Here is an 11825-nt window from a genome sequence, read left to right on the forward strand (position 1 = left end):
GTAGAAAAATTATCAACGTCAATGACCCGTGCGTTAGTTTACGAAGTTTTCTTTAAAAGAAAAATCAACGAGCAAGCATTGGAATGATTAAGCAAGATATAGTATGCGAGAATGCGAAGGTACAAGGTTAGATGTTCAAGAAAGATATGTTTAAGTGCTATATGAGTTTGTCAAAAGGAATTTAAGTTTGATCGGAAACAAGTTTAAGTATCATATGTATACCTCAGCAGGTAAATCCAACCAGCAAGAATGTAAGGTTTACCCCCAAGTTAAGTATTATGAGCTTAAGATAAGTTATCATGAGTTTTGTTCTTACAAGGCAATGGTAAAGACAAGTGTAAGGTTGTGACGTTGGTTACAACAAGGAAATCTTGAGAATAGTTCAAGAAGTAAGTATTCAAGTGATAAGCATGAAATGAAGTCTCAATGGCTCTAACGGATTAGAGTATTAGTTTAAGCCAACCGGTGGAGATCAGAGTAGCGCCATGGAAGCTAATCGTTAGTCACGAAACATGGAATTTTAGTATGTATGAATTTTTGTGAAGAAGGTTCGGTTGGCAACACAAGTTTAACAAGAAGCTATTTTATCTTAGTTTTTCGGGTGTCAAACATTGATTAAGTTTGAACCTTTTTAACCTTTGATATCTCATTTTTTTCTTGGGAAGGGAAAAATAAGAAAAAACCCTTGAGAATCGAGGTCCGGGAGTTGTTTTCGTTACGGGAAGGTGTTAGGCACCCATAACGACTATAGTATCCTATAGGAACCGTCTTTATTTTCTACGCGCTCGCTTTATTTTTAAATGCTATTTGAAAGTGTTACTTACACCTAAGAGTTTACTGAGTTAAGAATGGGAGGGAGAAGAAGGTGTTTGAATTTTTATTTTATTGGACTTGGAGAAGTTTTGACTTCTTGCCTACATACCCTTTTAAGGGATCAAACTCCATGTAGTTCTCTTCCAAAAAAGTTTTTTGTTTTTGTTGGTTGATTTTAATTTTGAAAATGGAATTTTGAAGAATAAGAGAGAGAGGCCTCAAGGGCATAAGATTTGGAAAATGTGAGGTGGAATTAGTTATTTTGCAAAAAGGTCTAAGTATTATTAGAATTCATTAAAGTTTTTGTTTAAGAAAATAAAGGGAAAATTCAATGGGATTTTGATCCCAAGGTTTCTTTGGAAAATTATTTGAGTGAAGTTGTTCATGTTTTTTGGAAAAGAGAATTTTTCTAAGTATCGTGATTCCTAAGCATACATCTAAAGCATACATTCCCTAAGCATACATCTAAAGTATCCATGTGATGTGTGTGCATGTGTCGGTGCTTGTGTCGGTGTACATCATTAGAGTCCATTGTCCTTTACATTGGCCCTAGTTTACATGCTATAGTCTTGCAAGAATTTAAAAGCATAAGGAAAATTAAAAAATCCCTAGGTTTTTTACATGCTAAGTCTTGGCATGAAAATTGAAGTGCAAGAAATAAAACTAAAGCTAAAGAATGAAATATGCTTATGGAATGTATGAAACATGAAATGAAAGGGTTAGTAGCACAAAATATAATAGGGTAAAGAAATAAGGCAAGAAAGTGTTAGACAAAAGTGGTAAAATCAAAAAGAATAAAGTGTCAAAATACACTAAAAATTTACCATAACTTCTCAATGTTCACATGACCTATAATTCTTTCATCATAGCAATTTTCAAAAGACTTTATTGCAGCCACAATGTGGAAATTATAGGAACATATTCAAACCAAGAGTTATGACACACTTTTAGACACATTTGACACTTTATTTTCACACACAATTATTTGCATGACTTGTAAAGCAAGAAACTAATACCATACATCACAAACAGTACCAAGTACACTAAACTGAAGACAAACATATCACAAAATTTATTCATCAAGTATCAATCATCATGAGACAAAATGTTGGAATCAAAACATACAAAAAAAACTTCACAAATATAGACAAAAGGCCCCCAAAACAATCACAAGCAAATTCACATATATTTTTATCTATTTTTAACATGCCAAAATATTATAAGAAACAAGTCCTAAGTATCCAAATCCATCACAAGAGTTGTTCACAAAATTTTAGAAGTTTTTTAGCAAGATTTTTAACAAAATTAACAAAAGTAATGAATTACCAAAGAACAAATTAGTTTCATGTATTTTTTATCAAGATTAATATGTAAAACACATCAAAATTTATTGGAAATAACAAGAAAACATTGAATAAAATATTTTAGGAATTTTTATCAAAGTTTTTAGGCAAACAGTGGTTTAATTATCAAAAAACAGTGTTAAAATAGCAAAAAAATATAACAAACGGACGAGATCCAGCACAAAAAGGCCCAAGCCCAAAATTATTGATGGATCTGGATCATCCAAACGCCTCAGAGGCGTTGGATTGATCCAACTCCTTCAAAACCCTAGATCCAGTGGTTGAGAACGCAGGACACATGATAAGGCATAGCAGGTACATAGAAACAATAAATCACAGGCATACATGTCATCACAGAGTTGATCTAACGATGGAAAAGGGATAAGAAACCTGTTTGGAGGTGAACCAGACTGGTCCAGACGAACCGGTTCGGTTCATACTCCTATAAAAGCATGAGGACCGGTTTTTTATTCATTTTCATTCCTCTTTCACTTTCTTCCTCTCATGTTCTCTCGTTCTTTCTTCTCTCCAACCTAGAAACCCTAACGGCGTCGGAAACATGAGGAAATGACGAGGAACACACCGTCGCTTTCAAGAACGACGGAATCATCGTCTTCTCCGGTGAGAAAAATGGATTCCGTCCGTTCTTGTTCTTATCTTCTTCGAAACTGAGGCTTAACGTGTGTTCTTCGTCGCTTCTTGTTACTCACCTTAGATATACTCAAAACGCACCAAAACGAAAGCAAAATGTAGGAGAAAACACAGACGAAGGTAAGATTGAAGGGAAAAAGTTTACCTGAAATTCAATCGGAGGCAAAAATGAACGAAAATCGACGGAAAACTTCGCACAAGCTCCGAATTCCTCTGGTAAGTGTTCGTTGTTGTTGAAAACCGAAAATAAATCGGTTGAAACCTTCTTCTTATTCTCTGGTGTGAAACGAGAGCTTCGTGATCGTGCTTGAGCTTGTTACTGTTCATAACAAGCTCGCACTTGGATTCCGAGGATTTTGCTGACTTTTGGTGGTTTTACGGTTCTGTGATGTGAATTTGGAAACAAATTTCTGAGAACTGACCCTAATTCATGTTGAATCCGTGAAATTGATGATGAATTTGTTAATTTGTGTTTGTTTTGGTCAATCTGGAAAACGGTTAGGGTTTAGAAAGGGGATGAATGTTCTTGAATGTTCATCTTCGTTTCTGGAATTGGTTGGGTTTGATTCTTGATGATTCTGGAAAGAGAAAGGAAAGGTGTTTGTGTGAGTTGGCGTGTATTGATTGGGATTGACACTGTGCACTTATTTATAGCTGACATGTGTAGCTTCTGGACCAATGGCAGCATGCCACGTGTTCCCTAAGCTTGGACTTGGACTTAAAATGCCTTAAGGACTTTTCTGCAAAATAACAAACTAGAAGGACCATTCTGCAATTACGTGAAAGGACTAAAAAATGAAAACTTGCAAGACTTGAGGACCGAAATGAAAAAGGGACTAAAATAAAAATAAAATAAAATTTGGTTAAAATTTGGTAATTTGAAATTAACGTAAAGTGAAACAAAAAATAAAATCAACAAAAGGACTAAAATGAACCAACTACATAAATGAGGTACTAAAAAGTAACCTCTCTCTGTCAAAATTTTGTGTGAAATGACCAAAATGCCCCTGGGGACTAAAATGACTCAAAACGACTCAAATGCAATTTTAAAATGGTTTTTTAACAGGGAATTAAAGCAAGAGTTTATACAAGCAAATTGAAAAGACTCAGAGACATTTTTTAGGGATTAAAAAGAGTTTTAACATAGGAAATGACTAAAATACCCTTAGGGACTGAATTGGCCCAAAATGACTCAGATGCAATCTTTGAAATGGATTTTAATATGGAATCGAAACAAGGATTTATACAAACAAATTGAAAAAACTCAGAGACAATTTTCAAGGGCTAGGATGAGTTTGGATGCAGGAAATGACTAAAATACCCTTTTTCATGAATTTTACAAATAACATTGAAATAAAATGCAAAAAAATATGCAATTGATCAGAGACAATCTTCAAGTAACTTGGAATGCAAGAAAGACCCTTTGGATGGTTTAAAATGCAAGAAAAACATAGACAAAGTCAAAATTGAAAATACTTTCAAAACAAAGACAGTAAAACATGCAGATAAAGCATAGTAAAATATCAGGGTAAACAATATCAAATTGGCAATCTCTCAAGAGTAATAGACACATATCAGGGATGGAAAAATATTTTGAGCAAGTATTTTTAGGTCCAAAATTAGGGTATAACAGCTGCCCCTATTTAAGTTTCTTTGTCCGGAGGGTCAAGAGACGAAGTCTTTGATTTGACGGGACGAAGATACTTAAATATTAACATTTGCACTGTTTTTCGACATAAAAATACGCTCTCCCATTTTAAAAAACTTGAATGACATGCAACATTTCGATTATGAATGCAAGACAAACAACTGGAGTCTACAAAGCATGTCATATCACTGGGGATCTTGGTAGACATTGACAGGGTAGACAAACCAGGGGACAAAAGGTAGGTACAAGCTGTTCTTTGGATCGAACTAGCCACTTGACCATGTGATACAAATAGAAGGTGAGTACAAGCTGTTCTTCGGATCGAACTTGCTACTTGACCGGGGATAGAAGTACAAGACAGGTACAAGCTGTTCTTTGGATCGAACTTGTCACTTGACCGGAAACATAGACATATAGGTAGATACAAGCTGTTCTTTGGATCGAACTAGCGACTTGACCATGTGATACAAACAGAAGGTGAGTACAAGCTGTTCTTCAGATCGAACTTGCTACTTGACCGGGGATAGAAGTACAAGACAGGTACAAGCTGTTCTTTGGATCGAACTTGTCACTTGACCGGAAACATAGACATATAGGTAGATACAAGCTGTTCTTTGGATCGAACTTGCTACTTGATCGAAAACACAAACAGATAGGCAGGTACAAACTGTTCTTTGGATCGAACTTGCTGTTTGGCCTGGAGACATAGACAAAAGGCTGATACAAGCTGTTCTTTAGATCGAACTTGCTGCTTGATCACTATCACAACATATAGGCAGGTGCAAACTGTTCTTTGGATCAAACTTGTCGTTTGACTGGTAATAAAACATAAGCCGGGTACAAACTGTTCTTTGGATCGAACTTGTCGTTTGACCGGAAACACAGGCATATAGGCAGGTACAAGCTGTTCTTTGGATCGAACCAGCCCCTTGACCAATAACAAGACATATAGCAAAATACATTGGAGTTTTGATTTAACAAGATACGAATTGAGGGTAGACTGACATTGACTTAATTTGAAGATAGACATGACCATTATTGTTGGCCCAAAAGCAAATTGAGAGTGGATTAGCATTGATTTGAATTGAATTGAAAGTTGACATTGAAAGAGACATTGAAAGTTGAAAATAATCAGAGAGACAAAAATAGACATAGACATGGTATTGAACTGAGAGTTTAACAGAGACATAGCCGTAGACATAGGCATAGACATAGACATTGGATTGAGAGTTGAAATTGAATTGAATTGGAAGTTGAGATTGAGTTGAATTGAAATTGAGATTGGAAATGCAACATGTATGTATGGTATAACAATATTATCAAATGTATGAGCACATGAAATGCATGATTATGCATGTATGAATGCTTGGAAATGCATGATTGGTTTACAATTAGGCAGAGAAGTTTCGCAGAGACAGACAAAACATTGGTAGATTGGGCACGTGGTGGCTCGTGCTATAACATATACACACAGGAATCCTCTTTGGAGAGACCGTCATTGAGAGACGTATCGAAAACATGGCTGAGGGCAATATATTATATCACATACACAAAGCCTGCAGAAGAGGGAACCTTGGGAGATTCTTTGATACAGGTCGCCATTGCTAAGCGTGTCAGTGCTGGGTAAACATCGGATGTTCGCATCTGTGGTCAATGCTTTTCATTCTTTCATTCTTTCATTCTTCATTCTTCAATCCCACTTTTACCTGAACCGCCCTTTCGGGTTTTCGATTCACCGGGAATAAATTCTTTTCATTGCCCCATTTTTGCCTGAATTGACTTCATAGGTTGTCAATCAGCGGGGTGCTCATTTTTGCCTAAGCCGCCCTTTCGGGTTTTCAAATTAGCGAGCTTTTCATTTGCATTTTTTCAAATTTTTCTTTCATTTTCATTCTGTTTTTTCATTCTTGCCATTGACCACAGATCATCCTGGGGAACAACCTGCTTGTAACATGTATTGAAATAGACATTGACACTCATTGATTCATGCATGTTTCACTGGAATGCACCCTATTGCTCATGTTTGCTTTCAAAATAGACGGAAAATATTTTTCAATTTTCAAAAATGTTTCTTTCAGACGTTGACATTATCAAATAGAAAGAAAATACTTTGTATATAGTATTGAAAATAGAAAGAAAATAGAATTTCAAACAAAAGCACAGGCTCAAATTGATGTAGAAGAGTGAGAGTCAGCCAAAGGCATAACTCCACGGATTTACAAAGCTTGGAAAATGGTAATTTTATTAGTTGGTGGTACATTGAACACGATAACCGCTACATTTCATAGAAATTTTGAATTCACAGGTATAGAAGCTTCTGATGAAGACGATCATTGACAGTTGCAGATGCCCCAAGGGGTGATGGTGATTTGCCAGATATAGTTAGTTGTCTTTCATTATCAATCTCATTTTAGCATGAACCGCCCTTTCGGGTTTTCGGCTCATCGAGACGCTCATTTTTGCCTGAGTTGCGTACAATCTCAGCGAGCTTTTTCATATTCACTTTTTTTGTCCCTAACTTTTGCCTGGATCGCCCTTTCGGGTTTTCGATCCACCGGGAAGCGCATTTTTGCCTAGGCCGCCCTTTCAGGTTTTCGACCTACCACACTGTTCTTTTCATATTTTTAGATAAAGTATTTCTTGACTATATCGGCATTTACAGGATTCGGAAGTTCAACACCATCCATGTGTGTAAGGATCAAAGCACCACCAGAGAAAGCCTTCTTGACAACATAAGGACCTTCATAGTTAGGTGTCCACCTGCCCCTTGGGTCAGGTTGTTGGTTTATCCTTCTTTTCAATACAAGTACACTAAACTGAAGACAAACATATCACAAAATTTATTCATCAAGTATCAATCATCATGAGACAAAATGTTGGAATCAAAACATACAAAAAAAACTTCACAAATATAGACAAAAGGCCCCCAAAACAATCACAAGCAAATTCACATATATTTTTATCCATTTTTAACATGCCAAAATATTATAAGAAACAAGTCCTAAGTATCCAAATCCATCACAAGAGTTGTTCACAAAATTTTAGAAGTTTTTTAGCAAGATTTTTAACAAAATTAACAAAAGTAATGAATTACCAAAGAACAAATTAGTTTCATGTATTTTTTATCAAGATTAATATGTAAAACACATCAAAATTTATTGGAAATAACAAGAAAACATTGAATAAAATATTTTAGGAATTTTTATCAAAGTTTTTAGGCAAACAGTGGTTTAATTATCAAAAAACAGTGTTAAAATAGCAAAAAAATATAACAAAAGGACGAGATCCAGCACAAAAAGGCCCAAGCCCAAAATTATTGATGGATCTGGATCATCCAAACGCCTCAGAGGCGTTGGATTGATCCCACTCCTTCAAAACCCTAGATCCAGTGGTTGAGAACGCAGGACACATGATAAGGCATAGCAGGTACATAGAAACAATAAATCACAGGCATACATGTCATCACAGAGTTGATCTAACGATGGAAAAGGGATAAGAAACCTGTTTGGAGGTGAACCAGACTGGTCCAGACGAACCGGTTCGGTTCATACTCCTATAAAAGCATGAGGACCGGTTTTTTATTCATTTTCATTCCTCTTTCACTTTCTTCCTCTCATGTTCTCTCGTTCTTTCTTCTCTCCAACCTAGAAACCCTAACGGCGTCGGAAACATGAGGAAATGACGAGGAACACACCGTCGCTTTCAAGAACGACGGAATCATCGTCTTCTCCGGTGAGAAAAATGGATTCCGTCCGTTCTTGTTCTTATCTTCTTCGAAACTGAGGCTTAACGTGTGTTCTTCGTCGCTTCTTGTTACTCACCTTAGATATACTCAAAACGCACCAAAACGAAAGCAAAATGTAGGAGAAAACACAGACGAAGGTAAGATTGAAGGGAAAAAGTTTACCTGAAATTCAATCGGAGGCAAAAATGAACGAAAATCGACGGAAAACTTCGCACAAGCTCCGAATTCCTCTGGTAAGTGTTCGTTGTTGTTGAAAACCGAAAATAAATCGGTTGAAACCTTCTTCTTATTCTCTGGTGTGAAACAAGAGCTTCGTGATCGTGCTTGAGCTTGTTACTGTTCATAACAAGCTCGCACTTGGATTCCGAGGATTTTGCTGACTTTTGGTGGTTTTACGGTTCTGTGATGTGAATTTGGAAACAAATTTCTGAGAACTGACCCTAATTCATGTTGAATCCGTGAAATTGATGATGAATTTGTTAATTTGTGTTTGTTTTGGTCAATCTGGAAAACGGTTAGGGTTTAGAAAGGGGATGAATGTTCTTGAATGTTCATCTTCGTTTCTGGAATTGGTTGGGTTTGATTCTTGATGATTCTGGAAAGAGAAAGGAAAGGTGTTTGTGTGAGTTGGCGTGTATTGATTGGGATTGACACTGTGCACTTATTTATAGCTGACATGTGTAGCTTCTGGACCAATGGCAGCATGCCACGTGTTCCCTAAGCTTGGACTTGGACTTAAAATGCCTTAAGGACTTTTCTGCAAAATAACAAACTAGAAGGACCATTCTGCAATTACGTGAAAGGACTAAAAAATGAAAACTTGCAAGACTTGAGGACCGAAATGAAAAAGGGACTAAAATAAAAATAAAATAAAATTTGGTTAAAATTTGGTAATTTGAAATTAACGTAAAGTGAAACAAAAAATAAAATCAACAAAAGGACTAAAATGAACCAACTACATAAATGAGGTACTAAAAAGTAACCTCTCTCTGTCAAAATTTTGTGTGAAATGACCAAAATGCCCCTGGGGACTAAAATGACTCAAAACGACTCAAATGCAATTTTAAAATGGTTTTTTAACAGGGAATTAAAGCAAGAGTTTATACAAGCAAATTGAAAAGACTCAGAGACATTTTTTAGGGATTAAAAAGAGTTTTAACATAGGAAATGACTAAAATACCCTTAGGGACTGAATTGGCCCAAAATGACTCAGATGCAATCTTTGAAATGGATTTTAATATGGAATCGAAACAAGGATTTATACAAACAAATTGAAAAAACTCAGAGACAATTTTCAAGGGCTAGGATGAGTTTGAATGCAGGAAATGACTAAAATACCCTTTTTCATGAATTTTACAAATAACATTGAAATAAAATGCAAAAAAATATGCAATTGATCAGAGACAATCTTCAAGTAACTTGGAATGCAAGAAAGACCCTTTGGATGGTTTAAAATGCAAGAAAAACATAGACAAAGTCAAAATTGAAAATACTTTCAAAACAAAGACAGTAAAACATGCAGATAAAGCTTAGTAAAATATCAGGGTAAACAATATCAAATTGGCAATCTCTCAAGAGTAATAGACACATATCAGGGATGGTAAAATATTTTGAGCAAGTATTTTTAGGTCCAAAATTAGGGTATAACAGCTGCCCCTATTTAAGTTTCTTTGTCCGGAGGGTCAAGAGACGAAGTCTTTGATTTGACGGGACGAAGATACTTAAATATTAACATTTGCACTGTTTTTCGACATAAAAATACGCTCTCCCATTTTAAAAAACTTGAATGCCATGCAACATTTCGATTATGAATGCAAGACAAACAACTGGAGTCTACAAAGCATGTCATATCACTGGGGATCTTGGTAGACATTGACAGGGTAGACAATCCAGGGGACAAAAGGTAGGTACAAGCTGTTCTTTGGATCGAACTAGCCACTTGACCATGTGATACAAATAGAAGGTGAGTACAAGCTGTTCTTCGGATCGAACTTGCTACTTGACCGGGGATAGAAGTACAAGACAGGTACAAGCTGTTCTTTGGATCGAACTTGTCACTTGACCGGAAACATAGACATATAGGTAGATACAAGCTGTTCTTTGGATCGAACTAGCCACTTGACCATGTGATACAAACAGAAGGTGAGTACAAGCTGTTCTTCAGATCGAACTTGCTACTTGACCGGGGATAGAAGTACAAGACAGGTACAAGCTGTTCTTTGGATCGAACTTGTCACTTGACCGGAAACATAGACATATAGGTAGATACAAGCTGTTCTTTGGATCGAACTTGCTACTTGATCGAAAACACAAACAGATAGGCAGGTACAAACTGTTCTTTGGATCGAACTTGCTGTTTGGCCTGGAGACATAGACAAAAGGCTGATACAAGCTGTTCTTTAGATCGAACTTGCTGCTTGATCACTATCACAACATATAGGCAGGTGCAAACTGTTCTTTGGATCAAACTTGTCGTTTGACTGGTAATAAAACATAAGCCGGGTACAAACTGTTCTTTGGATCGAACTTGTCGTTTGACCGGAAACACAGGCATATAGGCAGGTACAAGCTGTTCTTTGGATCGAACCAGCCACTTGACCAATAACAAGACATATAGCAAAATACATTGGAGTTTTGATTTAACAAGATACGAATTGAGGGTAGACTGACATTGACTTAATTTGAAGATAGACATGACCATTATTGTTGGCCCAAAAGCAAATTGAGAGTGGATTAGCATTGATTTGAATTGAATTGAAAGTTGACATTGAAAGAGACATTGAAAGTTGAAAATAATCAGAGAGACAAAAATAGACATAGACATGGTATTGAACTGAGAGTTTAACAGAGACATAGCCGTAGACATAGGCATAGACATAGACATTGGATTGAGAGTTGAAATTGAATTGAATTGGAAGTTGAGATTGAGTTGAATTGAAATTGAGATTGGAAATGCAACATGTATGTATGGTATAACAATATTATCAAATGTATGAGCACATGAAATGCATGATTATGCATGTATGAATGCTTGGAAATGCATGATTGGTTTACAATTAGGCAGAGCAGTTTCGCAGAGACAGACAAAACATTGGAAGATTGGGCACGTGGTGGCTCGTGCTATAACATATACACACAGGAATCCTCTTTGGAGAGACCGTCATTGAGAGACGTATCGAAAACATGGCTGAGGGCAATATATTATATCACATACACAAAGCCTGCAGAAGAGGGAACCTTGGGAGATTCTTTGATACAGGTCGCCATTGCTAAGCATGTCAGTGCTGGGTAAACATCAGATGTTCGCATCTGTGGTCAATGCTTTTCATTCTTTCATTCTTTCATTCTTCATTCTTCAATCCCACTTTTACCTGAACCGCCCTTTCGGGTTTTCGATTCACCGGGAATAAATTCTTTTCATTGCCCCATTTTTGCCTGAATTGACTTCATAGGTTGTCAATCAGCGGGGTGCTCATTTTTGCCTAAGCCGCCCTTTCGGGTTTTCAAATTAGCGAGCTTTTCATTTGCATTTTTTCAAATTTTTCTTTCATTTTCATTCTGTTTTTTCATTCTTGCCATTGACCACAGATCATCCTGGGGAACAACCTGCTTGTAACATGTATTG

This window comes from Medicago sativa, chromosome 3 (assembly GCF_051527215.1).
Source record: "Medicago sativa cultivar Bolivia chromosome 3, Bolivia_mono, whole genome shotgun sequence".
Taxonomy (NCBI): Eukaryota; Viridiplantae; Streptophyta; class Magnoliopsida; order Fabales; family Fabaceae; genus Medicago; species Medicago sativa.